This window comes from Eublepharis macularius, chromosome 5 (genome assembly GCF_028583425.1).
Source record: "Eublepharis macularius isolate TG4126 chromosome 5, MPM_Emac_v1.0, whole genome shotgun sequence".
Lineage (NCBI taxonomy): Eukaryota > Metazoa > Chordata > Lepidosauria > Squamata > Eublepharidae > Eublepharis > Eublepharis macularius.
Genome location: NC_072794.1, coordinates 60,428,138 through 60,439,959, shown reverse-complemented (window position 1 = coordinate 60,439,959; position 11,822 = coordinate 60,428,138).

The following is an 11,822-nucleotide window of genomic DNA, read 5'->3' as shown; positions in this document are numbered from 1 at the left end:
TGATGGGAGGCACATTCTTCCTGGCTTTCCAAGAAAAGGCCCTAAGTGACAAAAAAAAGTGAATAGGGAGGAGAGTATATCAAGGTGGGCATTCAGTCAGTAGCATTGCCAACCCTCCACTGGGGGTTTCTCTGCCAGGGCCTCTGTCCCCTGGGAACATTTACCTCCATCTCAAAAGGTATCCCATGTCACTTCTGGCAAAAAAATTGGAAGTGAGGTCATAACATTGGGGTGATGCTGTAGGATTCCGGCATCCCTAGAGTGTAGGTGCCAAACCAGTCTGTGGCCTGCTGGTGGTGGAGGAAGCAGAATGAAAGAGAACCAGATGCTCTGCTCTCCCCTTTAGCTGCCTCAGTGCAAGGGCTTCTGGGCACCACTTCCTGGTACGAGCAGCAGCAGAAGAGACACATCCCTGACTCTTTCATCTCTTTTCGACCTAAAAAGAAGTTGAGAGTGGTACACTTCTCTCTCTCCAACATTAGGAAGGGGGAGACAAAAGGAGCCACAATACAGCTGCTAATTGACACCCATGGTGAGGCTGTGGCTCAGTGCATCTGCATTGCAGGCAGCTTCAGTCCCTCACATCCCCAGTTAAAAGGATCAGGTTGTGTGAAAGGCCACCTGAAACCCTAGAGAGCTGACCTGGATAGAACAAGGCTCTGACACAGTATAAGGTAGCTTCATGTATTCATGTGATCACTCTGTGGTCAAGGGCCCATAAGAACTTGCAGCTGGTGTGGCTGATCTTCACCTCTTAAACTCTTTGTTATTTTAGATGCAGCAGATTAATATACCACCACCTTGGAACGTGTTGTAATGGAACCTGGTATGTACTGCTGGGTAACTTGTTATGATTTGGATTTGGGTCCCTTGCATAGAGGGGGAAGCACTGAGCCCAGACATATGGAGAACAGGAAGCTGAGAGTGATGAGGCGGCTGAGGCAAGGCAGACATGGGCCGCTGCCACACGTCTCCCCCTCCTGAAAAATAGCGCAAAACTTATGGAACAACGTGCCTTCATGGAGTGATTTTCCATCATGACTTTGCTTCGTGGAGTGTTTTCCAATGTCATCGCACCACGAAGCAAAGTCATGTTGGGAAATCACGCCATGAAGGAGCATCATTCCGTAAGTTTTGCAATATTTTTCGGCAGGGGGAGAAGATGTGGAAACGGCCATGGATGGGATGGAAAAGGATTTCCAGAACAAGAAATTCGATCCTCTTCCTCCTCCCCTATCACTGTTCCACCCCACTATCATTCAATACAGAGCTCCGCCACTCTCAGCTCCCTTTAATGCTCAAGTCTTTGATGTTAAAATGCTGTGAGAACAGCAGCATTGGCACCATGATGCTCTTTCTGGCCCAGAATGTGGTATGGTGTTAGTTAGGAGGAAGAAGAGGGTGTTTCTTTCTTATTTGAAGGGAAGAGCTTCTTTTTGAAGGAAGCCGACAAATGGCTAATTGCATCCACATCTAAGGTTATCTTCTATCACCACACCAGCTTGCACAAAGAACAAACTGGAAGAGGAGGAGGAGGTCTGATGGCTAGGGAAGATTTCTTGCTCAGGACATGTGCAAACAGCCTTCTGTGTTAGAAGATTTAAGAAAGTACCTGGTATTTTATAACTAGCAGAATACACAGGGCATGCTGACCCAAACTAGGGTTAACAAGTTGTCATGAAACGTGTGTAGGTAGGGATCCCATTTCCCTGGTGGGGCAATCCCCCTGCCACTGCTTACCTTCCTCGTGGGGGGAAAGGTGGGGAACAGGCCTTCCTGGCGCGCTCCTGAGGCTGGTGCAACAACGTCACTGACCTCATCATGCCACTCTGAGAGCACTCCCATGCTTTGCTGTGGGCTGATTTGGGCCCCAAACAGGCCAAATTGGGCCTGTTTGGGGCACAAATCAGCCTGCTGCAAAGCATAGGCATGCTCCTCAGCCTTGCACAATGACATCATTTCCCGGAAGTGATGTCATCATGCTGGCGAAGGACCATGGCAAGCTTCCTAGGAGCACCAGAAAGGTAGGTACTGAATGCCCTCCTCCCACCAGGAGGGCAAGGGTACCTGGCAACTAGAGATGGGCACGATCCGAATTGTGATCCAAAAAACCCCACAATAATGGCGATCACGCGATCGTGACTCAGTGGATCGTGATCGGCCACGGCCAACGATCCAGTGATCGCGAGGGGGGCTGGATCGGGGCTGGATCGTGCTCGGATCGGGAAGCCAGACACTCAGGCTCCAGTAATCTATTCCTGGGGCAACGGAGCCAGGGGAATGCCTGAGCTGTGTTTCCACTCCTTCTGCTGCCCTGGAAACCCAAATGGAAGCCCAGCTTTCCTTGATCAGCAGGGCTTCCTTCCAACCACGGAGCAGCAAAGCAATCACCAGTTGGGAGAAGACACCCAGGGGAGGGAGGGGGAAGGGGGTGTTCTGTAGCCATGGGCACTCCAATCTCATCCCTGCAAACCCTGATAGGCATCTCTGACGGCCAAACACAGAAGGCCAAACACAAACACAGATGCCGCCGGCATCACCCACCATTCTTTTCTCACCAGCGCGCTCCCTTTTGGCCAGGCGGGCGGGCACATGGGGGGTGCCGCCGGCGAGCGGCCAGTCCCCCTGCCCCTTGAGGGGAGGCGGCTCATCGCCGTCTCCCCATGCCCGGTGGCCGCCGCCAACACTCACCTTCCCACATAGCTGGGAATAGCAGTACGCCCCGCTTTGGCCTCCACAATCCACGATCCACGGATCGGGAACGGGAGATGATCGGTGTAGATCGTTTAGTCGGGATCGTCACCGGCACCAATCCACGATCAGCTGGATCTGCAATTTTTTTTGGATCGTGCCCATCTCTACTGGCAACCCTACATTTAGGAGAGGAGGCCGGTGAAAAGGAAAAGGGAAGGAACAGCTAATTTGTCTCCTGCTTCATTAGTGTATTTTAAGGTAAACATACCTTCTCCAGACTGCAACCTGGCAACCCCAACCCAAACTGAATTATAGCAATGACAAAGTGTACCAATAAAACAAAGCCTAGTAATTACTACTAAAGATCTGAAGGCAGCACTGGGTTTATCATGCACTGTGCTTCAGAGCAAAAACATGCTTTTCATAACTGTAGGTGTTGGGGAAGTTTTCCAAAATGTATGTTGTTTCTTGCCTGTTGTATAAATGAGGAAAAAATTGAACAGAATCACATTTGTTAAGCAAAAGTAACATCTGAAGGTAATGCCAGCTGATGTTGTAAGAATGTAAGAAGAGCCTTGCTAGATCAAACCAATAATCCATATACTGTTTGTGACAGTGGACAAACCAGAGGCCTCCAAGGCCTACATGCAGGAACATGGATCACTGCATGCAGAGAATACTTAATTTTATCAGTGCACACGGCCACCTCCAGACTCATAGTCCAGTCCTATGCCAAGTTACTCCAGTATAAGCTCATTGATTTCAGTAGGGTTAGACTGGTATAACTTTGCATATGAGAACATTTTGATTTATGATATATGCTGATACGGCTGCATTATATTCTTGTGAGCTGTTTCCAGTGAGGATTTTGAATTCAATTTTTTTTAAAACAGTCTCTGGAAACCTACAAGAATTTGCTTTCATAACTGCAAATTTACATTTCATGAAAAAATACAAGAGTCAAGCAAACCAATAGTTTTGATTCAAATACCATAGATTTTCTTTGTTTCAGCATAATAGCTATAAATACATATCAGTCAAAAGAATTCATCCTGGCACACAATCTTACAAACTTACTGAAACAGTTAATATATATACTGCAAATGCTCATATTAGAATCCTCTGCAGATTACTGAAATCTCAATACAATCAACATGTAGAGGGTGGAACAGCATCATGGTGGCTTTCCCCACCCATGACCACCACATCCTGATCATGTCTTTTATGAAAAGCCTACATGCATAGAAGCTCAGCATACAAAGTGTGATCAACACATGGATGTTCATAGTGAGACCCGCCACTGCAGTTATGCTCACTCACCCACAAGTTGAGGGTACTTTGATTTTCAATCATCTCCACAGGACTTGGTTTTCATCAACTTTTAACTGCAGTAAAATTGGCCAGATGCATTGGAATTCCAAACTACTCAAGAGCAGGGACACATTTATACACAAAACTGAGCTTGTTGTAGAGATTTTCTGTCTTTGGAAGGCAGTTGAACAGAAAACCCTTTCAATGTCCAAAATCATGTAACAGATAAGGATATCCGAATGAGGCTTCATAATGCCTTCCACATTTCAGAATCTGTTTTATTTGAGGGAAACTCTTTTCTATTCTTTTTCACCCTCTTCCACAGTGACACATTTTGAGTCATGTGTCAAGCATCCATCACACTGTCATTTATGCCCCATATAATCTATAGTTTAATGTCTAACATATAATGCTGAGATCTTGAAGTAAAGCAAGGCCGTAAGGAAGGTCCATGCACAGTGATATAAAAATCCACTAAGTGTAAAAGCATATACTGAAAAGAAGAATTCTTGAACTAAGATAAAGGCAAAGGCACCCTATGCTACCTGATATCAGTTAACTTGCCAGGAAAACCACAAAGTTTAACATCTATTTCAGTCCCTAGGAAAAGTGCAATGATGTGTACCTAAACTTGTTTTTCCAGGAGTAACTCTCATTGATATCAATGGGACTTCAGTGACTGTACTTAGGACTGAAGCTTTACAAAGCGTAAAAATAAATCAGATGTCTGATAAGCACAATTTGATCACGTTAGAGTTACATAGCAAGAGCTCTCCTTGATCTGATTTACAGTCCATCTAATCCAGCACTGTATTTTCAGCAATGGCCGGCCAGATGCTTGCAGTAATCCTACAAAGCAGGGCGTAAAAGCATCAGCTCTGTCCACACTGTCTCTCGCATTTAGTAGTTAGAGATTTGCGTCTTTGAAAATTGAGGTTCATGGCTAATAGCTGGTGACACAGACCTTCATGAACATGTCTGACTCTTCTCAAAGCCATCTGAGTCAGCAGCTATCACTGTGTATCTTCTAAGAATGCATCTGCTGAATAGCTTAATTGGAAGATCCCCAAACACTAGTATTAGGAAAGAGGAAAAGTCTCTCTATACACACTCTCCAGCTCATCCATTATTTTATAAACTTCTATAACCTCCTCTTTGTTGCCTTTGTAAAGAAACTGAAACTGTATCTCACAAATGCACTCATAGAGCCCTCCCTCCCCATAAAACGTTGAAGTCTGCCATTACACATGATTTCAGAAGACGGCTGAACCGACAGATGATAAGAATGGAAATAGTGACATTAATTAGTTGAAAATGTAGATTCAGTGTACAGATCCCAACCATTATACCCATCATCAAAATGGAATAGTTTGCATTAAATTCCATGATGTAACAGGGAAAATTCCATCAAGTAGTATACTTTTGGTGACAAGCAGAATCCATTAATTTCACATGTTTATGTAGGATTATGGTGTAAATTCCAGGATAGGAAGCCAGAAACCACAATAAGAAGCCACTACTCAAAATATTTAAACAGTGAAACCTCTAATTCACTTGAAGACTAGGCAACAGCATAGGTATATTTTATACTGTAATTACTAGTACATGTGTGCCTTTAATACCATACATTTTTGCAATGAATGGCAACAATGATGCTAAGCAATGGTATGCTTTATTTAAATAACCCTCCATAACCCACACTGCCCGAGCAAGACAAACTTTTTCCAGACACTTTCACATACACAAGGATTCAAATCTGCCTAGCCCAGCTTACTGCAGCAACTTCAGAGCAGAAAACATACCTTTGTACTTAAGTACAACTACATCCTACCACAGAAAAAGCAACACTTAAGTTAAAAGTTCAGACTTACTGTAATGCAACACCCTCCAGGTCTCTGTATTTTCGCCATTTGGAGATGGCTCAGGAAGGTAATAGCAACTCACAACTACTGCCAGCTGCCACTGTTGCTGCGAGTGCTTTATAAAATGTGTCATCTTTGTAATGTGTAAGGCGGAGCAATGATTGAGGGTTTGGCCTGTCAGATGTAAATGTTGCCTGATTTATTCAGTAGCATAGCATTTTTTTTTGCCCTAGGCAGAAATTTTAATGAAGAAATGTACTTATGACAACAAAGGAAATTCAGAGAGACAAGTGGATGAATCCTGTTCACAGTTAAAACGATGGGAGTATATAATCAATGTGAATGGTAACAGGACTTTAAAGACTAAACAATCGCTAATAAAAAAACCTCGGGTGAAAGGGGGGACAAAGAAGCCACAAGACATGCTTTTGTGAGGAGAAGGTACCCTGAGGAACTGGCACAGGAAGCCGGGCAGCCAGTCACTTTAATTGACAGACAAGAGCTTCTCAATCAGAGACTGAGAGTTGGTGATTGTAGTATGAGATGGTCTATGCAATTTTCAATCCTAGCTGATAAGATTTAAGAGAATGGTGATAAAGCATTGACACTTAGTTCTAGATATTCCAGGATGTGCCAGTCCTCCTTCAGTAGGGTATAGAAGAGCCAGGAAGATCAAGATTTACTCGTGCATTCTCAGTTCAAGGGCAATATCGATCAGAGGAGTGAGCCTACTTTCCATTGTATCCTGGGGTGGGGGGGGAGTACAAGCCTTTCTGCAACACAGCCACAACCATATCTAAACAGAGCACCAACAAGCAAGAAACAATCCTGGTGGATCCCCCCAGCACAGCAACAACAACCCTTTAGAAATTAAAATGCAGTACAAACACAACCAAATCCAAATAGAATACCAACAAACCATCAACAACCCGGAACAACTGCAACCTGGACCCTCCCCCAGGCAATTAACTTTAAAAATTAAAATGCAACAAACAGAGCCCAACAGCCTTTAAAATGAAGCAGTACCTCCTTTAAAAAAAGGTTAAAAAAGCAGAAAAATAAAATCAAATGACCTCCTCAACAGAATTACAGAACACATAAATAAAAAACCAATAGAAGAAGCTGCCATTAACTCAAAACCAGTGCACCCCAACAAAAAGACAAAAGAAAATAAACTTTAAAAAGGAACCAGAAAGACAATGGCTAGTCCCTAACCTCCCTCCGCCCACAATCCAGCACCAGTCCAACCTTCTCCCAAACCAGGAAAATGTGAAGATTTGTCAATCTCACACTAGATCTTCAGGCAAGAATCTCGTTTGGCAGGCAGCAGAATCCTCCAACGCAGAGACAACTAAAGCAGCAGGAGCAGCACACTCCAGTAGTCGCAGACTGTTATGTAGTTCTGCTAGAGCCCTGGCCAGCATTTAGGCTCTTTGCCCATGCTCAGAAAAAAAATGAAAAAGGCTACCCATGAGAGAATCACCATGATTAGCCAGACACTTAGAGCTCTCCCTAATCCTAGATCCCATTTGCCAATGGCAGCTACCTCACTTTCCTCTCCCTCCTGCCTCACTCCCCCCCTCTCCTGTTGCCTAGGAAACAGTGGAAAGGGAAAAAAATAAGCAACTTTTAAAATGCCAGCACTGTGATTCTCAAATAAATCCGGATAATTTGGAGTTTATTCTGGAATGACTGGCATTCCTGAGAATCCAGTATTTATTCAGGATTCCAAAATACCCCCAAAATGGTGGTGTGTATCTTTCAGGTATATTTTCGAGCAAAGTATACTGAATCACACACCCCCTATGATTGGATTTTCCAAAGATTTCTACTTTTGAGAGTATTTCAGAGTATATCATTCTCCTTATTAAGCATTGAGCTATTTCCGTGTTTCTCTGTAGACAGACTACCACAATGACCCAACATTTCAATTACATCCATGTAAACTTTTGAAGGATGTAGACTGTTACAATCAGGACCTACAGTCTAACTTTATTAATGTAGTGGATATCTTGCTCTTTCTTCAGGAATCTCAGATCAGCTTATATAAGATTCCCAAGTGATTTCCTATCCAGGCAGGCACCAAGCTGAGACCTGCATAGTTGTAACGGCATCATATGCTGTTTGCTATTCTTTGATGACAAATGAAATGCAGTTCAGAATAGGCATGAGGCTCCCAATATTTTCTCTGTTTATTCCTTCTTTAGTGGTGAGATTATGGAGTTCATTTGATAGCAGAACCTAAAACCAGCCCAGAAAGTTAAGGAGCTAGAAAACATTTGATCTTTCAGGTGTTTTTGTTTAAGGGCAAATAATGTCGTGGTAACTGGTGCTTTCTTTACTCAAGAAGAGTGGTTAGATCTCATGCACTGATTAAAGGACCAAAGAGCTTCTCATTCTGAGTACTGGTGAAATCTGTATTATAATGTGTGCCTATCACAGACTGAATTGTTGTTCTGACAGACTGAATTGTTGTTCTGACAGACTGAATTGTTGTTCTGATAACGCACTATGCCCTCTTTCGCTTCCCTGCCCCCATGGTCTCTCTCCCCTTTCCTGCTTTCTTTTCTCCTTCCCACACACTTTTGTCTGCACCACTGTCTTCAGCTTTCCCCCTTCCCCTCTCTAGCAGTCTCTCCTCCTCCTGGCAGTCTCAATATGCTCACCTTTCCCAAGGCCCTTCTCTTATTCAAACCCATTAAACATCTTATATTTTATCTGCCCCCCATCATCTATATTTATTAATTTATTTTATTTATATACCACCTTTCTTCACAAGGGAACCCAAAGCAGTTTGCATCATTCTCTTTTTTTAACCTCACAACAACACTAAGGTAGATTAGGCTGAAAGTGTGTGACTGGATCAAAGTCACCCAGTGAGCTTCCATAGCAGAATTGTGATTCTAACCTAGGTCTTCCAAATCCTACTCTGAAACTAACTTACTACACTACACTGGCTTGGGGAGGGGCTGCTGTTGAACAGTAGCAAGCAGCCGGCCTGGATTAGTCATCTCAGTCATGTGGTATCAAGTTATCCAGTGTTGCTTCTGGGTCTGGCCCTGATTAATCCTCCCTCAAATGCTAAAACAGCCCTGGAAAGAGTCCTGCCCCCCACCACCTGACAGAAAACAAGCCTGGAATACTGGCTAAACTGTTATGGTTGGCTGGCAATAGCCACTGAGGGCATCTGGTTAAAGCTACAGGTGTTCCTTCCAACATTTTGGATTAAAAACAACAACAATGCATTTATTTTAGATTTCAGATTTTCTTGCAAACCTAGGGTATTTTTCAGGTATGTAGATAGATATGTCATGTTCATGGCTCCAGTCTCTGAATTTAATCATCCACAGATCAGGGTAACTTGACTATTAGTTTATAAGATTCTTACTGGAGTTAGCATGGTATTTCTATAACTTTAAACCCTTCCTCCCACCAAATAGAAAATATTATGGGGGGAAATGGTGCTAACAGAACCGTCTTGAAATGTATATGACTGAATATTTTGATTTTTGCAGTTGCACCCCCACCTCTGGTTAGGTGAACAGGGTCAAGAGGCAAAAGGTGGGGGCAGGAGATCTCTCTCACCAGGCGGTGGCATCCCTAAGTAGAGGCAGGGCTTTTTTTCAGCTGGAATGTGGTGGAACGGAGTTCTGGAACCTCTTGAAAATGGTCACATGGCTGGTGGCCCCACCCCCTTATCTCCAGACAGAGGGGAGTTTAGATTGCCCTCCACGCCGCTGGAGCGGTGCGGACGGCCATCTAAACTCCCCTCTGTCTGGAGATCAGGAGGCGGAGCCACCAGCCATGTGACCATTTTCTCGGAGGGCAACCCACTGAGTTCCACCACCTCTTTTCCCAGAAAAAGAGCCCTGGGTAGAGGTAAGCCCCCCGCCCCATTTCAGCCAGTTAATGGGCTTTCTTACATTTCACAGCTGAGTTGTACTGTCGTTAGAACCAAGTCATCTGTGAAGAGGAAAGGAGGGGAAAAGATGGATTGCTTGGAAAGGCAGGCACAGAGATACTCATTGTATTGGAGCTTCTGCACTGATGTGATGAAGAGAAAGGGGGAAGGGCATGACAGTTCCACAGTTAGCAGCACAAGAACAGGGGATGCAAAAGCCATCCTGGTTTGCTATATTTTGTTCACCCTGTGTGGAAGTGGCCTAGAGTAGCCAAATCTGGCTCAGGAAATTCCTGTTGATCAGGGTGGGTGGGTGACTGGGGTAGGTGTTTAGTGAAGGGAGGGATATAATGGCACATAGTCCTCCCTTCAAAGTTGACATTTTCCCCAAAGAAACTGGTGTCTGTGGTCTGGAGATCAATTGTAATTCTGGAAGAACTCCAGGCCCCAACATTAGAGTTGCCAGCTCCAAGTTGGGAAATTCCTAGAGATCTGGGGTGGGGGTGGGGGATGAAACCTGGAGAAACCTGGAGAAAGTGGGGTTTGGTAAAGGAAAGGACCTTGGCATGGCATAATTCTATAGATTCCACCCCCGCCCCCCAAAGTAGCCATTTTCTCCAGGTGAACTGATCTCTGTGGCCTGGAAACCAGTTGTAATTCCAGGAGATCTCCAGCCACTACCTGGAGGCTGGCAACCCTACCCCACATGAAGGTTAGCAGCACTAAAATGGCAACAGCAACCAACATCTAAAAGGAGTAAATTTAGCATGTCTATTAAAACTTGGGGAAAGTAGTTTTATTTTCAGTTCTTCTGAGAGAGTTTAAAAGAGAACAATTTAATTTACATCTTCCAGGTTAATGTGAAATAAAATTATAGACTAAAATTTGTGAAACATTCCTAGGAGTCTTTTATATGTTCTTCCTTAGTAACGTTTTGTAATTGTGCAGCATTAATTGCTGAATAGGATTCAGGCACTGCAAAAATATAAGGATAATGCATATATAAAGCCCATTGTTTACATTATATTTAAGTGAATTGGGTAGCTGTCATAATGAGTCATCCCATATCTTAAAACATGTGCAAAGGTAATTACAAAATAGCAATATACTTAGACTGTGACCAAATCCAAGCTACTAAAAGAGTTAACAAAAATGTGGAAATAAGCTTCCATGGCAAAAAATAATGAATTATATTCATATAAAAGAGAAAAAGAAAGTGTTTGGTTTCTCTTTTAAAAACCTGTTGGTTTATATTAAATTAGTCAATGACGGTAGACTATATCCTGCCTATATTAAATCATAAATATAATATGCCACAAATTTATAATGCTATGTTTAGGGTTGACAGATCCCCCAGGGGCCAAATTGGAGGATGGGAAGGCTCATGCTGGGGGAACTTACCTAGCGTGCATGTGCTCCAGAGCACTTCCATGTTGCGCCAGGAATGACATCTTTTGCAGTGTGACATGGAAGTGGAAGGTTACACTCAGGGCCAATTTGATAAAAATCAGCCCCCAAACTAGTGTTGAGAGCCAATTTTTATCAAATCAGCCCCACACAGGGGCTTTCACTTCCTTGTCATACTGGAAATTACATCATTACCAGTGCAACAAGGAAATGCTCGGAGCATGCAGAAGCACACTGCAGGGCTCCCACGCAGAGGTTGGGAGCAGGGGATGCTCTGCCCTCACCAGGGGAATGGGATCCCTAGTTATGTTGTAAAGTTTAATTGGGTTTTAATTGCTGTTTTGCTGGTTTAGAAGTATGTCCCATTAGGCAGATTAGGCCCCTCGATGCTGAAAGGGGAGAGCAGAGGAATGTGGAAGAAAGATGGAGGAGAAAATAGAGCCAGGCTTTAGAGGGAAAGAAGAATAAAATCTGTTGTTAAGAATCATACCTGATGTTGTCTTTGGGTTGCCAGGTCCAGGTTGGGAAATTCCTGGAGATTGTGGGGCTGGAGCCTAGAAAGAGTGGAGTTTGGGAAGGGAAGGGGCTTCGGTGGGGTATAATGCCATACAGTCTAACCTGAAAAGCAGACATTTTCTTCAGGGGAA